Raw genomic sequence first — 24,843 nt, 5'->3', positions numbered from 1 at the left:
AAACTCTTGTTAAGGAAACACCTCTCCAAGGGAAAGAACTTTTGATAGTGAACAGCAATAAAAATATCTCAAGATACCACTTGATACAGAGTCAGTGTCCTATTTACTGATGGGAAGAAAGGGTTTCTCTCATTAGCGGGCTGTGGATATAAACATCTGATCAGTCATCAACTGGAGCCATAGAGAAACACCATCAAGAAAAAAACAGTAAAAAATAAACAGTAAGTAGAAAGGATGAGAGGAAGGCTCAGAGTGGATAGACAGATGAGGAGATGGGAAGCAGTGACAGATTATTAGAAAAGGTGATGAGAACATTCCAAAGAGAAAAAAAGAGATCACCAGAGTAGGGATCCTATGCCTCAGCAATCCCCTGAGACTTTAGCATAAGGCCAAGGCATCGCATTTGATGGTCAATCATCGGCAAAGGATTTCATTAGCCATTGTATTCTTTAAGAATGTAGGCAGTAAGTACTTTTTAAAAGGATTTCTGTAAAAGGTTTAAAGTAAAAATACTGCTATACTTAAAGACAGCGCAATTAATTGAGTGAAATAGAGCCAGAACAGGAAGCCTGGTTACATTCATCACTGTTTTTAAAGGAACAGTTACTGGGGTTGGACTCTCCGTCCCAAGGACTACTCTCCTTCCCAACTCCTTCAGTGGAATCTGCAAAAGTAAGCAGCCCTGGCCAGCCCTCAGGAATTATTGCAGCGCCCCCAATCGCTGGATTGGGGATTTGAAGAATCTCTGCTCCGTTATTTACTGCTTGTAAGTCTTCGTGCTGTTGTACACATTAAGGTAATGGGTTTCCAAGCGATTTGACTGGGGGGACCGACCAAGAAACTAACCCCCACGTTTTCAACTGAGGTAAATATCTAAGTATTTTTGCTTGCGGTAGAGATCCCGGACTCTAAGGGTTTAGGATGGAAAACATCCAACCCACTTCACGTGGCTTCCTATTCCTTCGGGGGGAGTGTCTTTAAAAGCACCTGCCAGCGTTAAGTTCTTGTGCTTTCGGAAAGAGGCTGACCCGGCGAGTATCAGGGGGAGCTTTTTACAATTTGGACTGAGAATTGCGTGAGTGGCCCTAGGAATGTCAATTAACTCCGTATTTCCCTAATGTGGTTCGCAGGCTGGCCGCGGAAGATGCTATGTTGAACCTGGCGCAGCCAGGCCTCAGGACAGCCTGCATCCCTGGGGAGAGCGGTGGTCGCCCCGGGCGCGGTGAGCTGGCGCTCGATGCCCAGCGCCAGTGGCTCAGCGGGCGACTCGAGCTCCCGGGAAAGACCCGCGGGGCAGCAGGCGCGGGCGCGGGGCGGGGACGCGGGGTCCGGGCCGGGGGCGCCGTCGGCGAGGCTCGCGCAGCCGCACTGGGCGCGCCGACTCCGGGCTCCTCCTCCTAGCTCCGTAGTAAGCATGGCGGCGGCGGCGTTCGTGGTCCCTCGGGTGAAACAGAAAGCGGGAGCTACGCGGAGAGGGAGCGAAGAGCGGGGCTGAGGCGGCGCCGTCACTGCCGGAAAACCACCCCAACAGTCAGTGCGCCCGCGGCCGCAGCGGCCCCGAGAGCTGGCTCTGCCGCTGAGGTAGAGCGAGAACGATCAGGAACCCGAAGAAGAGGCGCCAGGGTAGCCGCCTTCCTCCGCCTCAGAGCGGCGTGACTCGGAGGTGAGAGCACGGGCGCTCCCTTCGGGGAAGGCGGGGGAGACCGAGCCGTCCCACTCCCGTCCCGCCCCGGAGCAGGCGCCACGGAAACCGTTAGGCTGGGTCTGAGGAGCCGGGGCGCCGAGCGGGACTCGGGCCCGTCGAGGGGCCCGGCCCTTCCCGTCCTCTGGGCGCGCTACGGGCAGAGGGTAGTAGAGGGTGTGTGTCGCGGGCAGGGGGTGGACAGGACCCGTCAACTCGTCGGGCACCTGCCGGGCCCGAGTCTTGCCCAGAGGCGCTTGCGGGGGCGCGACTGCGGCCCCGCCACTAGCCAGAGGAGGCGGTGCGGGGGCGCGGGCGGCCTTCCCTCCGCCCCCCGGCCGGCGGTGAGCAGCGCCGCTCCCGGAGGCTCGGGGGTCGAGTGCGGAGCCCAGGGGACGAGATCGCCCAGCGGCCGCCGCGCCTTGGGCTTCGGCCACCGGGCAGCCGCCGAACTTGAACGCTTTTCTGAAGAGAGTTTCCCCCGTTCATCTTGGGGTTAAAACCTCGAAAACCCGCCCTTGTGTGTTTGATCCTGTTTGGCTGGTGCCGGTAGTACCTGGCGGTTCCTCTACCCGGCTGAGTTAACCACCTGTTCGGTCAGGAGGTTGACTCGAGGCTGCAGTCCTCGCCCTGTTTAACAACCTGGATCTTTGAACTTTTGACACGAGCGGGGAAGGACGCCATGCGTTAGGTAAAGGAAAATGAACAAATAATGTTGTCATACAATCTGGAGCAGAACGGTGGCTCTTTTAATTAACGTGGTCGTTAAAAGCCTTGAGATATTTTGGAGGGAGGGGGTGTGTAATGGTTGCTGAGGTGTTAGGAATCATGAATTAGAGATTTTCTTTTGTGAAATTTTATTTAAGTTTCTTTGGACACCTTTGTGTCTGAGCATCTTCTAACTAAGAATAATAAGCCGACAAGATTTTTTTTTTTTTTACGGTATAATCTTCATATCTGTGTTCAGTATGGACTTTTAGAGCAGCGTAATTATTTGTTTCTTAACTGTATCTGTATTTTTAGTCTTTGGTCTTGAAACCAAAGGTGTGTTTTTCTGTATTATAAGACTGAAACAGCTAAAGTTGAACTGTTACTATAATATTTTACCACCTTGCTATTACCAGCACCAGTGCTAAACATATGCTACTCAGGAGTTGGAGCCATATGCTAGGCAGCAACTAATTGAGTTTTGGGGCTATGATCCTGTGTTTGGATAAATATTTAGTTTTTGTGTATTTCCTAAATCTGTAATTCTTGCCATCGTGTAAGTTTTGTTTAAACCACCTAAAAATATTCAGAGAAATGAGTCCCCCTCTGCCTTTTTGGTCTTTTCTTGGTTGAATTGATTTATCTAAAGTAATGAGATAAAGTGCCTATTGAGATAGATGGTGCTCTTAACAGAAAACAGTGATAAAAAGGATTTTTAACACATCTTTTATAACATAGAACCTAAAATTTGCTTTCAGCTTTTTGGCCCACTGATAATTCTTGCCATCACTAATAACACCTGTTAGTAGGAAGAAAGGATGACTTAACAGGGAAGAAAAATCTCATTAAAATTTTTATAAATAATGTTATATTAAAAAAATTTAGCCCTGTCATGTTAATTTTACTTTTTTTTTCTCTTTTCATTCATAGATCATCTCTGTTTTCTCATGTAGGTTGACGGAGAAATTTTTTTATCCCAGGCAGTTTGCCTTTAGCCACCTGTATGCTTCTGAATTAACTCCCTTTTTCCTTTGTTTCTCCTTTTGAATCCTCAGAATCATTGAATGTTTAGGGAAAATAAACTTCTGATTAACACTGGTCTCAGTCAAACATAATTATAAGGGCAATTTGCTTCTCCCAAATTAATGATCTGCATTTGAAAAAACTGGTGCTAGGATTATTATATGGTGTCATCTGTGTCATCACTTTCCTTCGTCATGTGAGTAATTGAGAGCTGATTCATTTTACCATGCATTTAACAATTACCTTTTAGTTGTAAAATTTCTACAGTGTAATATTAAGCATATTTTATTACTAATTACGAAAAACTGTCTTTGACCAACCAGGCATAGGTAAGGACTGAGAGACTGTTAAACCCAGTACAAAAAGAAGGGATAGAGGCTTAATATTCTCATTGTCTTTTGTAGCTTTACTTAGGTAAAAAGCACTAAATTTATAATATGCAGTAGTTTTAGTTTAAACTCATTGGTAATATTTATCCTTGTTTTAAAACATTTGTGGGGTTTTTTTATGTTCATACATGCAAGGCTTGTGCACCTTATATTTTGCCTATATTTTTATAATACAGTTTGATGAAGTAATATAAAAATTGTTTTAATATCCTTGGTGTATTTTTCTGTGAAAATGAGTTTGGATGGTATCTTTGAGAGTGATGTAGGGATATGCACATGATTTCCAATTTTATTTGGCAGGTAATCAAAAGATAAATGGTTTTTTTCCTAGCAATCTCTAGCACACTTCAGATAAATTTAGAATATTGAAAATCTAAAGATTTAGAATACAGTGCATGTCTATCCCATTGAATCTTGTAGTGCTTCAATTATCACATTGTAAAAAAAAAAAGAAAAGAAAAATGGCTCTGTGGATATCAATGTCGAGAGCTGCTTGTTAAAAGGACATTAATGGCCAATAGTGTTCAAAGGCAAATTTTGTTTTTTAAAATGTATTGTAAGCTTTTATAATTTTTTAATATATATGTATTTTTAAGTTTATCTACTTATTTTGAGAGAGAGTGTGGGTGTGGGATGGCCAGAGAGAGAGAATCCCAAGCAGCCTCCATGCTGTCAGCCCAGAGCCTGACGTGGGGCTTGATCCCAGGAACTGCAAGATCATGACCTGAGCCAAAATTAAGAGTCAGTTTCTTAACCAAATGAGCCACCCAGGCGCCCCTAATTTTTATAATATTTTGATCTCCTTTTATTTCAAAGTATTCAGTAGTCTTGTTATCTCTTGATCCTTATCTCTCTATTCTTCTACTATTATAGTTTTGTCTTCACATACACTTTCCAAGTTGGCAGTGTAGCTTATGGTCTTGCATCCAGTTACTTTGTGGGTGTCCTCCTTTGATATTTCCAATCACTTATCACCCATTACCAGTCCTCAGGTTATTTTTTTCCAAGACAGAGAGGTACACTTGGGAGGTGACATGTGCTAAGAGATTGATGAGCTATTATTAAAGTGGGGATACTAAAGCAGTGTGATATCTTTCCTTCAAGTTGTTTAGAAAATAGTTGTAGATACTAGACTAACACACAGAAAATCATTAGCAAAAATCTGAGATGTCATTATTAAGTTGTGTGGCAAGAAAAGTGAGGCTACTGAGGGCTAGAATGATCACGGAAGACATTTGGAAGAAGTCAGACTTGAAGCTGGGGAAGGACTTAGCAAAAGAGTTGACATGCAGAGCTGGAAGTGGTAGCAAGGAGACCAGTCTGAGAGCATCTAAGGATAAGTATTAAGAGGAAGAAAGAAAGAAGGTTGCATACAGATTTTGGCTAAGCCCCAGGGCATGGTCAAAAGGAACAGGCAGGACTGGACAAGATAGTTTGGCTGTATCATTATGAGCTCATCACTGGAAGAACTATATGTCTGCTTAGATACATTAATAGGTTGTTTTATGTGTAAGGGATAGCCTTACATATATGTCTTATATGTGTTTGTTTATTACAGCTCAGAACAGGAATCGGCAAACTTTTACTATAGAATGCCAGATAGTAAATATTTTAGGCTTTGCAGTTTACTTATGGTCTCTAGTGAGTATCTTTTATTTTTTAAATAATTTTTTATAAATATAAGAATCATTCTTAACTCAAGGGACAAACAAAAATAAGCCAGCTATGGGCTGGATTCGGCCAGTGGACCTAGTTTGCTGGCTCTTGCTAATAATTGGGCTAGGTAATTGTCCTTATAGCATATATGTCAGGTGTTTTATATTGTTTGTCTACATGATTGGTGTGTTTTGTTATGACTATTATTTATATTTGTTCCCTATGTTATAGTAAAAATAAAGAAAATATGTAGAAATAAATATTATTGTAATTATTATTTTGTGGTCAGACTCCTAGCAACAGCCTAGACTAGGTGTTAGAACCTAGTGAAAGAAGTGAAGTGAAGTGAAAGAAGAAAAATCTTTGAGCCAGACCTTCCAGCAGTGAAAATAGGTCCATCATGGCTTGATTTAAAATTCATGTAAAGGTTGGGGTGACTGGGTGCCTCAGTCCATTAAACGTCCGACTCTTGATTTTGGCTCAGGTCATGATCACACTATTCATGACATCAAGCCCTGTGTTGGGCTCTATGCTGGCTGCATGGAGCCTGCTTGGGATTCTCTCCCTCTGCCTCTCCCCTGCTCTATCCCTCCCTCCTTCTCTGTCCCTCTGTCTCTGTCTTTCCCTCTCTCTCTCTCAAAATTAATAAATAAACATTAAAAAAAATAAAATCTTTGTAAAGGTTAAGTATATATCAACAGCCTGTTTTGGTTTTGCATATTTTAAACTACAACTGGCATTTTATAAACTTTGGCTAGGGTACTGGTGGCCTGTAAGTGATAACAGGGAACTGGTGGCAGCAAACTTTGTCTTTAAAAGTAGTCTAGGGCGAATTAGTGAAGAGATAAACAGACATCTCTCATAACTCCAAGAGTCACTGTGTTTCAGAACAGTCTAATGATGTTTCCATTGATGAGCTTGAGTCATCAAGAAAAGGTTGCATCATGTGCAGATTAAAGTAAAGAAGAAGGACCTAGAAATCCCTTCTAAAATATTTCCATTAAGATTACTTAAAGATAAGTTATGGTGGGGGCCCCTGGGTGGCTCAGTTGGTTAAGCGTCTGACTTCAGCTCAGGTCATGATCTCACAGTTCGTGAGTTCATACCCCGCGATGGGCCTCTGTGCTGACAGCTCAGAGCCTGGAGCCTGCTTCAGATTCTGTGTGTGTCTCTCTCTCTCTGCACACCCCCCCCCCAAAGATAAACAAGCATTAACAACATTTTTAGAAAGATACGGTGATTGAGAGGACAAATATCAGTTACTTTGAAAATTCATTCACGTGAACTAGCTCTTTGAAGTTTCTAAATTTATAGATGTGTATTTCTAAGTCAGTTGTTTCCTTCAGCACATTGTGTTTCATATACCATTACCAGGTGAATAGTGGTGCCCCAGGTTATGGTCACATGAATCAATTGGCTAGGGTTACTCTGTCATCAAGAGTAATGACATCATTTTGTGTCATCAAGAGAACAAGAATATAGCATAAAGCATTTTTTGATTTGTGGGTATTAGTAAACATGTTCTGTATATGAAGGATAATATTAGGTGCTGGAAAGAGGAAAGATGTAGAAGATGGAGAACTGTCTGGGTAAAATCAGTGTTGTTTCTTTTTTTTCCCCTCTTAAAAACATTAAAATCAACAAACAAAACTTCAGAACTTAAGTTGATTTTTGTAATTTATTTATACTAGCATTTTCCATACTTTATATGTATATACTGTCTTACATTTTAAGGCAGTATGAACCTTTTGAACTAAATTTAAGCCTCCATGAATTGTTACCTAGTAAAAATTGGACTTTTTAAATTTTGCTTTAAAGAGAAATTAACATTTCACTCTCCCACCTCCCTTTTGCCAGTACTTGAAAACAGCTTGATCATTCTAGTTATTTTGTTTTTTAGATTAAGTACCATGCATCTTAGTTCCACCTTCACCCTTATTAGCCATATGATGTCAGAATAATTTTTTTCAATGTTAAATTCCTAATCCTTAAAATTGAGAATGCTATCTATCCTGTTTTCCCCACAGAAATATTATGAGCACCCAAAAAGATGTTGGACGCCGTGAAAACAAAGTACCAAATAAGTGTTTACATTAATACTATATTGGAGTAAGCGTTTCATTTATTCAATTGTTTTAACTGCTTTCTTAGCAAAGAGAACGCATATAAAAGCTTTCTTTCTTTCTATTCTTATTAATCTTGCAGTGCAGTCCATATCCAATGCCTCTGTTCTTTTTACAAGAGAATACTGATCTTATATTCCAAGCAACTTCAGCTATTCTTTTCCAGAGTGGGATAAAAATATGCAAAAGTGAATTCCTTATGGTTTTTTTTTTTTTCAAGTGGAAGACTATTCCTGTATCTATAGTAATAAGATCCATTTGTTGAATTCTCATTGGAGTTTAGGCCCTATATTTGGTTATTTTTTAAATTCTATACAGACATACCAGATACGTGTTAGTACTTTTATTTTACAGATGAAACTGTTACTTCTGATTGACTTTAATATCTCTTTTTCTCCCTCACTTCTTGAGATCTCTTATGTGCTGGCTGTTAGAAATAAAAAGTTTGATGGGTACTTTTTTTTTTCTTTTCTAATTTTTGTTTAAATTCTATTTAGTTAATCACTTCTTGGCCTTTTGGCTAAGGTAAGTGTAAATTCTGTTTAGTTAATGTACAATGCAATGTTGGTTTCAGAAGTAGAATTCAGTGATTCATCACTTACAGATATGTACTTTGAAATAAACCTTGATATAAAAGTTATTCAAGTTTGGGGTTTTTGGGTGGCTTGGTTGAATATCCATCTTCAGCTCAGGTCATAATCTCATGGTTTGTGAGTTCGAGCCCCGGGTCTGGCTCTCTGTGGACAGCTCAGAGTCTGGAGACTACTTCAAATTCTGTGTCTCCTTCTTTCTCTGCCCCTCCCCTGCTTGCGCTCTCTCTCGCGCGCTCTCTCTCTCTCTCTCTCTCTCTCTGTCTCTCAAAAATAAATAAACGTTAAAAAAAAAAAAGTTATCCAAATTTGATAAGTTAGATTGTGTTAATCAGCATCTTACCACAAATATCTGACAGGTATTTTTTATTTTCCTTCTTTAGAATCCACATTTCAATATGTATTTGTACAGAATATCGTAGAAAATTTAGTGATTTCTTTATTATCCACTTCCCTGTGAGAGAAAAAAAAATCTACTTTGGAGGTTCTAAACAGATGTTTAAGTACATTTTAAAGCACAGTTAAGACTTTTTAAAAAAAGTAATTATATACTTTCTTTTTCAGAAATAGATGTTATGTACAGCAACTACTTTTGAGATCTAGCTTGAAGGAATAGTCATTTCATTTACTTCAAAATCAAGATTTTCTTAAGATTTCCTTAAATTTTTTTTTAATCTTTATTTATTTTTGAGAGAGAGACAGAGTGCAAGCAGGGGAGGAACAGAGAGAGGGAGGCACAGAATCCGAAGCAGGCTCCAGGCTCTCAGCTGTCAGCACAGAGCCCAATACGGGGCTTAAACTCACAAACTGCGATTTCGTGACCTGAGCCCAAGTTAGACGCTTAACCGACTAATCCATCCAGGTGCCCCAGATTTCCTTAAATTTTTAAAATGAAACATTTATAACATGTGATTTGATTATGTTTGCAATTTCTAAATTTTTTTTTATTTGCTTAAGACAGGCATTCTCAATTTACCATTTTGTTCTTAGGACTGGATTTTTTCCATGTAATATTTTCATTTGCACTGTATACTTGTTTTTCTTACATGTTGGTAATAGTTTATGAACTATGTTTTTGTTTCTTCTGTGTTAGGACCAGCTATTTCTGATACTTCAGATATTAAGTTCATCACTGTTCTCAAATGCCACTGTATGCTAGCAATTTTATTTTTTTAATGTATTACTTTAACCTTGCTAAAACTGGCCTAATGTGTGTGGTAGAGTATGGGCAGTTGTCCCTCTAATTCATCTTTCAGGCTGCTTCCAGACTAATATTTCAAAAACATGAATTCATTCAAATCAATACTTTTAGAAATTGAAATCATGCCACAATTTATTCTGTTGATATCCTGTGACTATATTTTTTCCCAACTTTGTAGTAGAAAGAGCTTATGTTTTAAATTAGGCAGATAGAGGGTTATTTGTTGGCTTCTACCCTTATTTGCTGTATATAAACACGAACATGTTACATTACCCCTATGGACCTTAGTTTTTTTCACTTTAAAGAGGGGTAATCTATCTTTTAGAATTGGCTGTTACAACAATTAGAAGAGAGAGCCCATTTAACATGGCAAGGAAACTGCTTGCCATAGGATATTTATATCTAGAACTTTGACAGACGTTTCTAATCATTGTCACCTACATAGCCTATTCTTATTTTCACCATTTTTCATCTATCATTTGTTAATTCTTTAAATGTCCTAGATATTTTTTTTTTAATGTTTATTTATTTTGAGACAGAGAGAGACAGAGCATGAACAGGGGAGGGGCAGAGAGAGAGGGAGACACAGAACCGGAAGCAGGCTCCAGGCTATGGGCCATCAGCCCAGAGCCCAATGCGGGGCTCGAACTCACGGACCGCGAGATGGTGACCTGAGCTGAAGTCGGACGCTTAACCGACTGAGCCACCCAGGCGCCCCTAAATGTCCTAGATATTTACAGTATGGATATCACAAAGATAAATGTCATACTCCCATCCCTCTACTAATTCACAAACTAGGATAAGAGATAAAGACATAGAAACAAATGCACATTGAAAAATAAGAGTAAATAAAATACCTCGTCTTGCCTTTTTTCACTTGTGTGAATCTCTCCTGTCATTGAGTACTGAACTGCCATGTTTCCATATTATCCTCTGTATCATGATTGTGTACATATCATACTGTAGCGTATACATATATATATTTGCTTGTCTCAACTGTTAGACTATGAACTTATTGAGTTTGAACAGTACTGCTGAAGTTGGCAATTTTTTTTTCTATAAAGGAGCAGATAGTAAATATTTTTAAGATGTGTGGCTGTATGGACTATTACAACTACTTAACTGTGTTGTAGGAGCATAAAAATAGCCATAGATGAGCTACAAACATTGGGTATGACTATGTTCCAATAAAACTTTACAGAAACAGGCATGGGGCCAGATTTGGCCCACAGGCCTTAGTTTGCTGACTCCTGCGATGCTATATACCCTATACCTGACAAATATAAGACACTCAGTAGATAATCAGTTAATATGTATTAAATACTCTCTGTGTTCTGGCTACTGTTCCAAATAGCATTACCTGTATCAGTTGACTTAAATCCTTAAAACAACCCTCTGAGGTAATTACTATCATCACTGTTTTAAAAATGAGGAAACTGAAGCAGAGTGAAGTTAAACAGCATGCCTAAGATTATACTAGTTAGTGAAAGATTTGCGATTTGAACCCAGGCACCCGATTCTAGAGCCTGGGCTTTTAATCATTAAATCATATCAGTTCTGATATGTTGAATCCCAGGAGTATAATATCGATTCAGTATTGGAAAACATGTTGATGTAATTCACTGTATTAATTACAGGATAAAACTATATGATTATCTCTTTGGTATTAGAAATATCCTTTTCTAAAATTCAGTTGTCTCTGATAACAATTAATAAGAAATAGCCTAGTAAAGGGTCTCTGTCAGAAGCCTGTATTAAATGTCAGTGAAATATTAGAAGCACTTCCATAAAAAGATAGGAACATAACACTTGCCCTAAAGTCTCAGCCAATGCAGTAAGAAACAAGAAAAATAATTAACATCTAAATAAGGGGTATGCTGGGTGGGGCGAGGGAGTAAGGTGAGATATATCACTGTTAGTATTTGCAGTTGATACTGCCTACTTCAAAAATACAGGATAGTCCGCACAACGTGATTTGAGTCACAAAGAGATTTTAGTAAACCAGCTGGCTATAACTTAGAAGATTCATTAGCCTTTTTTTTTTTTTTTTTTAAAGATTATTTTGACAGAAAGAGCATGAGCAGGGGAGGGGCAGAGAGAGAAAAGGAGAGAGAGAATCCCAAGCCGGCTCCATGCTGTGAGTGCAGAGCCCAACACAGGGCTAGATCCCATGAGCCATGAGACCATGACCTCAGCCAAAATCAAGAGTCAGATACTCAACCAGCTGAGCCACCTAGGTGCCCCAATTCATTACCTTTCTTATTATACACCAGCAGTAGCCAACTATGAAAAACAATAAAAAAGTAGAAGTCAAAATTATAAAATTCTTAAGTACCTTTTAAAATATGCAGCAGCTATATAAAGAAAACTACCAAGAAGATCTTAATGGAGAACATACTATATTCCTGAATATGATAACTCAATATTGTAAAAATGGCAGTTCTCACCAAATGAATCAATGAGTTAGTGTAATTCTCATTAGATGATAATTGGATTTTAAAATGGAAGTTGACAAACTGATGTTTCAAGTTTTAAGAAGGTGAAATACATAAGAATGGCCAAGTAAATTTCAAAAAAAAAAAAAACATAACAAAGGGGAACATTCCTACCAAAGATGAAAATATACCATAAAATCACAATTTAAAAAAATAAGAATTTGGAGTAGCAATGAGCATGTTGATGATAGGAACAGAATTTAGAATTCAGGAGGAGCTCCATGGATACGTAAGAATTTATTGTGTGATAAATGAGTAATGGAAGAGCTGTTCTATAAATGGTGTGGGACAATTGGCTATCCAGTTGAGGTAAAGATAATTAGGACCCACTTCATGCCACTATCAAAACTAAAATCTAAATAGACTAAATATAAGTAAATAAAATGGCGAAAGTTTTAGAAGTGAATTTTTAAAAACATTTTGGAGGGCCACCTGGGTGGCTCAGTTGGTTAAGTGTCCGACTTCAGCTCAGGTCATGATCTCAAGGTCCATGAGTTCGAGCCCCACATCGGGCTCCGTGCTGACAGCTCAGAGCCTGGAGCCTGCTTCAGATTCTGTGTCTCCATCTCTCTCTGCCCCTCCCCGTCATGCTCTATCTCTGTCAAACATTAAAAAATTTAAAAAAAAATAAAAATAAAAACATTTTAGAGTAGAGTAGGCCTTGTCAAGTGAGACATCAAACTCAGATACCATTAAAAAAAGCAAGCAACTGAATTGTCAAAATAATTCACGTGTAATAGACAAAATTAATATTCAGAGTATTCAAGGTATGCTCTCAAATCAGCATGAACGAAAACCAGCCTGGTAGAAAACAAAAAAGAAGATAAGTTGGAAATTCATAGAAGTAAAAATATAGATAGCTTATAAAGTTTGGAAGAGTTATTCAACTATACCAGTAGTCTGAAAAATTTAAATGAAAACATCAGAAACATCTTAGTAATATTAAGGTTGTCCAGTTTTTGCTTATTTTATTACAAAGTAAAATTGGAAAGTAGACATTTGTAAACTATTGAACAAAGTGTAAATAGCTTCATCTTTTTTAGGAGAATAGTTTAGCAATATCCATTTTAAAAGTGCATATTTCTGAATATAAGTTTTATTTCTATATATATAGGTTAAAGAAATGCTGCCGTAGTTTCATATAGAATTTACATGTTTATTTCTTGCAGAGGGAAAAACATATGGAGAAAAATGGAAGCAATTCCATTATTCAGCATTAGAAAAGTTATAGTATGCCCTTGCAGTAGAATATTAGGCAGCCATGAAAAAGAATTAAATAAATACAAATGTACTTCTTTAAGAAAATAGTAAGATATTTCATATGAAAAAGAAAGACACTGACCAGTACATGTCATTTCATTTATGTAACAACTAGAAAACTTTATATATACATGTAAGTAAGTGTAGAGAACAAATTTGAGAGGGTACCTTCCACAGTGGGTAGCTGCAAATTTGGGAGCTGGATTTGGGGACAGAAGGAAGAAGTAAAAATGACGACTATATATATATATATATATATATATATATATATATATATATGTTTTTAAGTATAAAATGTACAACTTTTGTGATATAACAAAAATAACAAAACATAAGAGGGTTTGGATTTGGCAATTATGATTAGTCCTTGTTACAGCCATACCTTCTTGTTGGACATCGCTGTATGTCCCTTTTTTTTCTGTATAACTTTTAATAACACCTCCTTTCACTCACAAGCTTCCCAGCTGGTGTCTAAAGTCATTGGTGCTTTTTAAAACAGCACTTTTAGTATAATATTGGGTCAGAAGCTCTGTTATAGTAGGTTAAAGAAGTCAGAATTGTAGACAAGTGATTCTCAACTTTTATTACCATACCTGCCAAACAATGCAGGTACTTTACTTTCTGAATTTCTATTGTAAAAGCTAGAGGTTTTTTTTTTTTTTTCAAATACAAAATTTAATATTGAATATAGTTTTCAAGTCTCATTTGCCTGGGTATTTTTATTCATCCCCCCCCCTTTCAATATTAAAACCTAATATTTTAGGAAAGTTGGTGGTAAATTCTAGGATTGATGTCATCAGTTTGAGCTAAAGGTAGACTAAGGACAAGGAAAATTTTTAAAAAATAATGTGAGGAAGGATGAGCATGTTTAGGGACAATAATATTTAACTCAAGCATAATAGTCAATTTATAAACAAAGACTGTGGTTACCTCAGAAAGGGCAATATTAAGGGGTGCCTGGTGGCTCAGTTGGTTAAGCATCTGACAACTTCAGCTCAGGTCATGATCTCACAGTTCATGAAATTGAGCCCTGCGTTGGGCTCTGTGCTAACGGCATATAGCCTGCTTGGCATTCTCTCTCTTCGTCTTTCCCTGCCCCCCAGCTCTAAGTAAATAAATACGTACTTAAACAAAAAGAACAATATTAAAATACTGGGTTCTACAGACAAATCTTTCTTAGGGGAAATGCAAAAATGTTGTTGATTTTCTTATGATGTCTTATAAAATTCTCTGTTTAGAAGGAAACATGTTGAATATGGTGAAGTTATAGTAATACAGTAGCTTTTGCAGGGGAATGCAAACCCTTCTATTGTGAACCTAGATGCCAAGGTGTTAATTTTGGTCAGAAAATATTCTGAAACTACTGGTTTAGTCTTCAAAGTCATTCTGATAGATGTAACCAAGAATTTGAAATTCTAAAAAAGCAAAGTGAATATAATTTATAAGTGGGTATATTTTAAAAGGGTAATAAAATATTTGTAGATGAAAATAGAATTGTGGCAGATGTAATTACCTCGGGCTCTAAAGGTAACTCAAGTGCTCTGAAAGCATCGACAGCGAGAACTATAAAATGGAATTTAAGAAGATGGCGCTTTAAAAAAATCTTATTTATGTGTATACTATCTGTCCTTTAATGGATAGGGTTGATTTCTTGGAAACAACTCCTGCTCTCAGTTCCCATAGTTTCCTGAATAGATGTTTCTTCTTGATGTCTTTTTCATCAAAAGTGCCTTTGAAGTCCATTTCAACCAGATTTTCATGTTAGTATTAAGGTGTGATTTTGTAGTGGAGGAACTGGGGCTTTATCTCTTGAGTGCTTAATTAAATTGTGTTTAGGGGGGCCTGGGTGGCTCAGTCGGTTAAATGTCCGACTTTGACTCAGGTCATGATCTCTCAGTTGGTGAGTTCGAGCCCCACATCAGGCTCTGTGCTGACAAGCTCGGAGCCTGGAGCCTACTTCGGATTCTGTGTTTCCCTCTCTCTCTGCCCCTCCCCTGCTCACAGTCTGTCTCTCTCTGTCTCTCAGTGGTAAATAAAGGTTAAAAAAAATTTTTTTAATTAAGTTGCGTTTAGTTTATCTGGCAATGGAGAGTAATGGCCGTGACTTTCAACCTTTCCCTCTTTTTTTAAACCTCTGTTCACTTACGTGGGATAAAAGACGGAGGCCCACCCATTCTTCAACTTCCACCTTTCCAGTAGACAAGGAATTAGAGAATAAGATAAGTTATGGTAAATTTGTTGCTGACAATCTGTATAAATTGTCACTTACCTTAAAAGGAAATGAAATATATATTTTATATGTAAAATGTGTATTTGCTCTATTAGGTTAAGCCATATAAAATTGTTATTTTCATATTTTTTACCTTAAAAATGACAATTTTTTCAGGTGGTTACCTTAAAAAAATGGTTTTATATGGTTCAACCTATTACAGAATTATACCCTGTAAACACTGCCCTATGTGTAAAAATACATTATTGCACTTAGCATGAAAATATGTTGTAATTTATTTAAGTAACATAAGTTCATAAACAGCAGATTGCTGATGAAATGCTACCATATGAGCCAAATTGGAAGGTCTATAAATACATCTACTTACGCAACAAGGTTAAAGTAATAAGCCAAAAATATGGTTAATGTATATATGCATCATTGTACATTATTGGGTTAATCAGCGTTCTCCAAAAACTAAGTTGAATGTGGGAATGATAAAGGTAAACATGTAGTAATTTATAAATAAGAGTTATTGAACTTGAAAACCATGACCGATTGAAAATACCACAAAACCAGTACAATTGAAGAGAGCACTGATGATAGATAAACAGATAATGAAAATTATCTTCCTTCAAATTGTGGGAATCCTTACTGTGTTGCATGGCAGCTAAATGTCTTAGTAGAACCCTGAATTAGAGGCCCAAGTAATCTTTTGAAATGTACTAATTTTACTTTGTAAATAACATGTTTTAATAGCAAATACGAGCTCACTCTGCAGGCTGCTAGTAACACTTAGTCTTACACAGAAATAAAAGCTAAAGAATTGTGGTCATTTGCCCAAAATATCTGTGAAAAGAACATTGATTTTTCTTTTAGTTCAGGACATATCAAGAGCACATTGCCATTGGTGAAGCCTGGACCATACTTTTAAAAAATCGTGCTTTTAAAGCATAGTCATTTGGTTTTTACCTGTGATAAATTCATTCACCTTTCTATTGTCTATTGGGTATTTTAAAAATTAAGAGTAGGGAATTTGGTTCCCTGTCAAAAAGAACTGAAAGGGAATGAATTTACTCTTCTGCCTGAAACAACTTAAAAAAAAAAAATGATGAAACAGTATTACTCAAGATGTGAGATATCAGGCCATGAAAGAGGGAAAACAAGGCAAGCCCTATTATTGATACCCTTATTACTACCTAGAGAAAGTTTCTGGGGCATGGCACAGGGCAATCTGAATTAATGGAACTTGCAGGCAAAGGAGACTAGATTATGCAGGAAAGAGTACCAGAGAGGAAAGAGCTACATAGAATAAGGAAGGACCTCAAAGATCTGGAGAGGATCCCCCTTGAGCACTTAGTACTGGTAAATGCATATGTGTAAGGAAGCTACTCCAGGTTAGAGAAAGACCCATCTAAAAGGATTCTATAGAACAGCATCCAGACTCACACAGGGCCAGAAATAGTACTTCTTTGCATCAGCCAGAGTAGAAAGCCTGGTAATTCACAGGGTATTTGGTAGAATGCTCTGGAGTATCTTGTTACCTCAGTAGTGGGAAAAAATTAACAAATGTTCTTTTTACCCATCCAGCACAAGAACACAATTCTGTTGTTGCCTAAAGCATGACCCAAGTCACTTAACAACATCTCAGAGCAAAGCTCAAGGATATTTACAGGAATGCAAAAATATCCAGTAGCCAATAAGATAAACTTTACAATGTCTGACATTTAATCAAAACTACTAAGGCTGTGAAGAAGCAGATAATACGCGAGAAAAATTACGGACTTAAAACTGACCCCGGGGCACCTGCATGGCTCAGTTGGTTAAATGTCCAACTCTTGATTTTGGCTCAAGTCATTATCTCACAGTTTAATGAGTTTGAGCCCTGAGTTGGACTCTGTGCACTGAGCACATTGAGCCTGCTTGGGATTCTCCCTCTCTCACTCACTCTCTGTCTCTCTCAAAATAAATAAATAAACTTACAAAAACTGACCCCAGAAAGATATCATGGTGAATTAGTAGTCAAGAACATTAAAACAGTTATAACTGTATTTGGTATGCTGGATAAGGTGGAAGTAAAATTGAACATGTTAAATGGAGGGATCTTCTGGACTAAAATTGTAGTGTCAAGATAAGCACATGAGATTGGATTAATGGGATGCTATACATTACCAAAGAAAAGATGAAGACCTACCAATAAAAATTATCCAAAATGAGACATAAAAGAATTATTTAAAAGATGAACTGAAAGAAAAATTGAAGAAATAAGGGCCAAAATTTTTCCAAATATGATAAAAACTGTAAACCAAGAAACACCACATAAGGAAAATGAACAAAATTGTATCAAGGAACATGATAACCAAATCACTTAAAACAAGTGACAAAGAGAAAAAAAAAGTTGAAAACAGCCAAAGAAAAACAGAACAAAGATAAGGGTAAAAGCAGATTACTCATCAGAAGCAATTTAAGCTAGAAGATAGTGGAGCAGTATTTTTAAAACATTGAAAGAAAAAACTGTCATCTAGAACTCTTTACCAAGCAAAAGTATCTTTCAAAAACAGGCAAATACTTTTTAAACATAGAAAAGCTGAAAGAATTTATTATTAATTAATATTAATATTTAATTAATTAATTAGAATTAAACCATAAGGATACCTGGACCTATAGAAAGGAATGAAGAGCACAGGAAATGGTAATTAATGGGTAAATATATACGATGTTTTAAAATTTTGGTATCTTTATGGGGCGCCTGGGTGGCTCAGTTGGTTAAGCGTCCGACTTCAGCTCAGGTCACGATCTCGCAGCCTGTGAGTTCGAGCCCCGCGTCGGGCTCTGGGCTGATGGCTCAGAGCCTGGAGCCTGCTTCCGATTCTGTGTCTCCCTCTCTCTCTGCCCCTCCCCCATTCATGCTCTGTCTCTCTCTGTCTCAAAAATAAATAAAAAAACGTTAAAAAAAATTAAAAAAAAATAAAATTTTGGTATCTTTAAAAGACTGTTGACTTTAATGTAAAAGTGATAATGATTATAGGGTTTATAACATGAGGAAATATATAACAGCAATAGCACAAAGCTCAGAAGGGGAGACGTTGCAGGTGTATTGTTAACAAGGTTCTTATACTTATACCTGAATTAGTATAATGTTACTTGAAGTTAGTCTTTGGTTAAAGATACATATTACAAACCCTAAAGCAACCAGTAGAGTAAAAAAGAATAAATAATAGACTGTAAGCCAACAAAGACAAATGATATAATAAGAATAATGGAAATAAAGCAGATAAATAAGAAAAAAGAAATAAAGAACACATGTACATTTAAACCTAACCATATCAATAATTATATTACATATGAATGGTCTAAATACTATAATACCATAATTAAAAGGCAGAGATCGTTGGATTAGATTTTTTTTTTTAAATCTAGACCCAAATATATAGTATCTACAGGAAACTTACTTTAAATTTAAAGGTACATAGAAGTTAGTAGCAAAAGGATGAAAAAATATACCATGTTAACACTCCCCAAAAGAAAGCTGGAGTTACTATATTACATCAGAAGTTATATTTCAGAACAGAGACTATTATTACATACAGGGATAAGGAGGGTCATTTCATAATAACAAAGTAATTAAAGCCTGGATTAATCATAGGTCTTTTGAATGGTTAAGAATTGTTGAATTTTGAGGGCATCTGGGTGGCTCAGTTGGTTAAGTGTCTGACTTCAACTCAGGTCACGATCTCACAGCTCGTGAATTCGAGCCCCGCATCAGGCTCTGTGCTGACAGCTTGGAGCCTGGAGCCTGCTTCAGATTCTGTGTCTCCTCTCTCTCTGCCCCACCCCTGCTTGTGCTCTGTGTCTCTCTGTCTCTCAAAAATAAACGTTAAAAAAATTTCTTTTAATTATCTTATTTTTTTCTATTTGATATCTGTCATTTAAAACTATTGATAGCGCTATCTTTTCCTACTATCCTTTTTCCTTATTTCTATGTGAATATAAATTTCTTTCATAATTAAAAAAATAAAACTTCCTTTGTGTCTTGATAAAAGTTCACATTGAGATGTGGAAATTTAAGTGAACCAAAATTATACATGTAATTAATAACCTATATTTAAGAGTCATTTTTCTGGAGTATAGTTAACATCAGTGTAATTGAAAGAATTAGTCTGGGGAAAAATATAAAATAATAACATCTCATTGTTAAATAAAATCTAGAAAATATTTGTTGTAGGCTTCTGATAAGAAATGATAGGATGATTTTGCAGAGTGAGTCCCATGACTTTCATCTCAGGAAATTCCACTACAGGTGATTTAAAGTGTTTTTTAAAAATATAATATAATCAAGTTTGGAAAGTAAAAAAATCCAAAAGTTAACAAAAATAAAATAGAGGTCTAATTTGGAAAAATACATGTTAGTATATCAGTTTGTAAGATGAATTATTAATTTGGATAAAGTCCAAGCTCAAGCAAAATTAATGACATATGATGGTCAGTAAGCCAAATATAATTGTAGTTGGCTAGGGCTTTACAAGCTAACTGTTTATTTTTAAATTGAAATTTTGATGAAAGTGGTATAACCATATCCACATTATAAAAAATTTTGGCAATAGAGAAAAAATTACCATAATTGCATTGTCTTAATACAGTTGCTACCGCAGTATTTTTTACTTAATGCTTTTTCATATGTATATTTTCAAGTACTCCTAAATTCTGGATTTAAATATGATACTCAAACTCTTTGGAGTATGTAATAGTTTTGTGATTTCAGATATGGCCTTACAGTCCTATAATTTATAGTTGCATTGATTTAGACAAAAGACCAGAAAAACACATTGAATATTTTAATCTAAACGTACATACTTTTCGGAGCGCCTGGGTGGCTCATTCGGTTAAGCTGCCGACTTCGGCTCAGGTCATGATCTCGCGGTCCGTGAGTTCCAGCCCCGCGTCGGGCTCTGTGCTGACTGCTCGGAGCCTGGAGCCTGTTTCAGATTGTGTCTCCCTCTCTCTGACCCTCCCCCGTTCATGCTCTGTCTCTCTCTGTCTCAAAAATAAACAAAAAAAAAAAATAAATGTACATACTTTTCCTTTGGACCTCTCATGCTGTGGCTGTAATCCAAGTATGATCCTGCTATGCATTTTCCCATAAATACTTTTTAAACAACTAGAACTGAAGTTTCAAACTCTGGGTATAGCTCATTATTATGAGCTAGCCACCTTAGATTCCAGCAGCAGCATCCTTAAAATAGAATTCAGGTAGAATAAATTGATATGAATAGGGAGTTTAAGGAAGAAAAACTGGCAGAATATTTGAGTAAAAAATTTAATACAGATTTAGAATCTATAATTCTAAATTAGTAGTGACTGAGTGAGAAAGCACAGTACTATATCTAAGTACTGTTATGGATGGAAAACTGAAGCCCTAACCCTCAATGTGATAATATTTGGAGGTGGGCCTTTGGGAGTTATTGAGGTTTATGTCCTTTATGGGTTAGTATACTTATAAGAAGAGACTAGAGCTTTCTCTTGGCCGCATGAGGTTACAGCAAGAAGGTAGCCATCTGCTGGCCAGGAAGAGAGCCCTCACCAAGAACATGACCCTGATCTTGGACTTCCCAGCCTCTAGAACTGTGAGAAATCAATATATGTTGTTTAAGCCACCTAGTCTGTGGTATTTTGATCTAGCAGCCCAAACTGACTAAGACAGTAATGGTTACCAGTGAGTGGAATGCTGCTATAACAAGTATCTTAAAAATGTGGAAGTGGCTTTGGAACTGGGTAAGGGGTAGAGACTGGAAAAAATTTGAAGTGCATGCTGAAAAAAGCCAAGATTGCTTTTAAGAGATTGCTACTGGCAACTGGTGAGAGCTCAGAAAGAAGAGAGCTAAAGAGAAAACCTCCATCTTCTTAGAGAATACATAAATAATCATAATCAAAATATTGGTAGAAATATGGATGGTAAAGGTCATTCTGAAGAGGTCTCAGATGGGAATGAGGAATATTGTCATTGGATAATGGGGGGGAAAGAGGTGATCCTTATTATAAAAGAGCAAAGAATTTGGCTGAGTTGTGTTCATGTTCTGATGTTTTATGGAAGGTAGAAATTGACAGTGATAAATAAAAATGGGTTATTTAGCTGAGGATGTTCTGAAGCAAAGTGTTGAAGTATCTTCATTCCTTCTCACTGCTTGTGGTAAAATAGGAGAGAAATGAACTGAAGGAAGGATTTGTTAAGCAAAAAAGGAGCCAGAACTTAAAGATTTGGAAAATTTTCAGTCTATCCATAGTGCAAAGAATGAGAAAGTATGCTCTGAAGAGAACACCAAAACTGTGTTTGACTAGCCTTTTGATAAGGTTTTTAGTGTGGGTGTGGACCATGGACCTAATTATAATTAGCATCTCAACAGAAGCCTGGAAGAGAGATGTGATTATATTAGTGAAACATTGCTTCCTGGGACTAAAGGAAACAGAAATCAGAAGTGAATGAAGGCAGACTGTGAGCATGTGTTATCCTTCAAGAAAAGGGAAGCAGGACCCCAAAGGTGACTCCTATCATCAGGACTGCTACTCCAACACAGGTCGTCTGTCACCTTTCTTATGTTGAGTAGTTGCCTTCTATTCCTAGTTTGTTGTGTGTTTTTATCATGAGTACCCCGGAAACTGCCTTCATGCCCCTCCGAGTTCCCATCATTTCTTCTCCAAAGACAATTACCTATCCTGACTTTTAACACATAGATTGGTTTTTATTCTGTTTTGAACTTTCTATAAATAGAGTTACACTGTATGTATTCTGTTTTTCATTCACATTGTATTTGTGAAATTTATGTGTGTTGTTCCCTATTCACTGGTTCATTAATTTTCATTGCTATATAGTAGTCTGTTGGATGAATTAGGTACCATTTACTGTGCAGGGACATTTTAAATTGTTTACAGTTTAGGGTTAGGAAAGAATAGTGCTGCTATATACACTTTCAGGTACTTATCTTTTGATGCACATATGCTTGCATTTCTTTTTGGTAGACTAGGAGTCTAATAACCAGATCATAACTGGAACGTAGAATATTTATATGTTCAACTTTAGTAAATAATATCAAAGTGGTTTCCAAAGTGATTTTATGAATTTCAACTCCCATTACATATGAGTATGACAGTTGTTCCATAGTCTCGCTGATACTTGATGTTGTCAGTCTTTTTCATTTTTATCATCCTAGTGAGTATATGATGGCATTTCATTATGATGTTTAATTAGCTTTTTCCTAGTAGCTAATGAATTTGAGAATCTTTTTATATGTTTATTGGCCTCTTGAATTTCCACTTTTGTAAAGGGTGTATTCAAGTCTCTTGGCATTTTTTTTTTTTAAATCAATTTGTAGGGGGCCTGTATAAATGCTAAATATGTGCTCTCTTTCAGTTATATATGTTGTAAGTAGCTTCTCTCAGTCTGTCGCTTGCCCTTCACTTAAAGATATTTCTTAAAGAATAGTAGTTCTTAATTGTTCAATGAAGTTCAATATATCATTCTTTTTTTATGATTTAAGAAATCTAATATGTACTCTGTTTAAAAAATCTTTCTCATCTTATGGTTATGAAGATATTCTTGTGTATTATCTTTTAGAAGCTTTTTTGTTTTACCTTTTACATTCAGATCTGCAGTCTACCTGGTGTTAATTTTTTAAATACTGTTTAATTTGGCACTAATTAAAATTTCAGACTTAAAAGTTGCAAGAGTAGTACAGATATATCTAGCTTTTCTTCACCCAGATTTCCCAAATGTTAATATTTTATTATATTATTGCTACATAAATTAATATTGATATGTAGATTATAGATATAAATAGTGATATGGAGCCATCTTGTATACAAAGGTGATTGTTAAAAATCAGGAATTTTCAGGTCAGTTTTTAAACCACGGTAGCTTGAAATGAGCTACGGGGGAGTACTTATTCCCTGAAAATTAGCAAATGCATCAAATTGTCCCCCCCCCCCCTTTTTTTCATATATCTAATGATACCTTATTAGAAAATAAAAATAGATGCATAACTTAAGTGGGTATTTATAGTCACAAGGTGAGATGAAAATGTAGGAAATAGGAATAACAGAATTAGAAGAAATTGAAAGAAAAAACTGACAGTGTTCTCTACACAGGATTGAAAGGAATACTTATGTTTCTAAATGCATCATTTCAGTTGCATGGCTGTAATTTCTAATTTGCAAGCTTATATAAAACCTTTGCATATAGTGAAATGGATATAGCCATGCAAGAAAGCAATTGATGAATGAAATTTCTGATATGCTAGAGCTTTGAAAAGAATAAAATTAGAGATAACACCTTAAATGGAATGATAATGTTAAAGCAATAGCACGTGGCTTCAGATACAATCTATAATAGTACTATTAGAATTAACTAGAGTTTCAGAAGAAATTTGTGTTTCTTTTTGTAAAGCTTCCATTCTACCTCTTGAAATCAAATTATGGTTAGATCTTCAGCATTAGTTTCTAAAGTTCAAGTAATACTGGCAGTTTGCAGTTTTAGTTAAAGATATTATGTAAAATATTTTAAACAATATAATGACAAGTACTCAGTGGTTTGCTATTTTTTTAATGTACTAATTTTACAAAATGAATTATCTGTAAACTTTCTCTAGTTAGTCCTGTTAACATCCCTGAGTGTTTCTTTGACATGCAAGAGGGAAAATAGTACATTGTCTCTTTCCTGTCTTGCAACTTTTTGCATATTCACAGAATAAAATTATTTGACATGATTTACCCACTGCTTTTATCATACTTTAAAAAATACAACATTACAGGGGTGCCTGGGTGGCTCAGTTGGTTAAGTGTCCGACTCTTGACTTTGTCTCAGGTCTTGATTTCATGGTTCACGAGATTGAGCCCCTCATTGGGCTCTGTGCTGACAGAACAGAGCCTGCTTGGGATTCTTTCCCTCTCTTTCTGCCCCTCCCCTGCTCCCTCTCTCTCTCTCTTTCTCTCTCAAAATAAATAAGCTTAAAAAAAGAAAAGAAATACAGCAATACAGATTAAGCCAGAAGTTAGGTTTTCCCCTTTATATATGTTATATATGTATAAATATAAAATGTGTGTGTGTATATATATGTGTGTGCGTGTATGTATGTTAAACACATTATAAATATGTGTCTTATATGTATATATGTATATATAATTATAACACATATAATGTGTTTAATGACATGCATTGTTATGAGATAGTATAAAATATTGCTTACTGTGGTCTTCAGTATAAAATCTTGATGTAGATACCTATATTGAATATTTTTTAAAAATCTTAACAGTAGTTTTTATATATCTAAATAGAAATTTGTTTTTAGGTTAAATCCACATGTTTGAGAGTTTCTGCAGAGATTCAAGATTTTAAAATAAATAACAAGAATTTAATACCTTGCAAAAGATAAACATTTTGCTTGACACTACTGAATTTCAGAATTCTCCAAGCACCCAAAAATGTTTGTAATTTTGCTTTTTAGTATAAATTTGGTAA

At 36.5% G+C, this 24,843-nt stretch overlaps 1 protein-coding gene across 1 annotated transcript in view; it reads left to right on the top strand.

The window, feature by feature from the left end:
• The first annotated feature begins 1,414 nt into the window (after positions 1–1,414).
• The window catches only part of FNDC3A (fibronectin type III domain containing 3A), a 144,418-nt gene continuing 120,989 nt past the window's right edge, over positions 1,415–24,843 (top strand). The window contains exon 1 of the mRNA XM_047079627.1: positions 1,415–1,663. The gene's annotated coding sequence lies outside the window, so the exon portion shown is untranslated. The remainder of the gene's footprint in view (positions 1,664–24,843) is intronic.

Source organism: Lynx rufus, unplaced genomic scaffold, assembly GCF_022079265.1.
Source record: "Lynx rufus isolate CCGP_SWC_20201006 ecotype Redwood Valley unplaced genomic scaffold, mLynRuf1.p SCAF_1, whole genome shotgun sequence".
Taxonomy (NCBI): Eukaryota; Metazoa; Chordata; class Mammalia; order Carnivora; family Felidae; genus Lynx; species Lynx rufus.
Note: the sequence above shows the minus strand (reverse complement) of the source record. Positions and strands in the feature narration are given on the sequence as shown.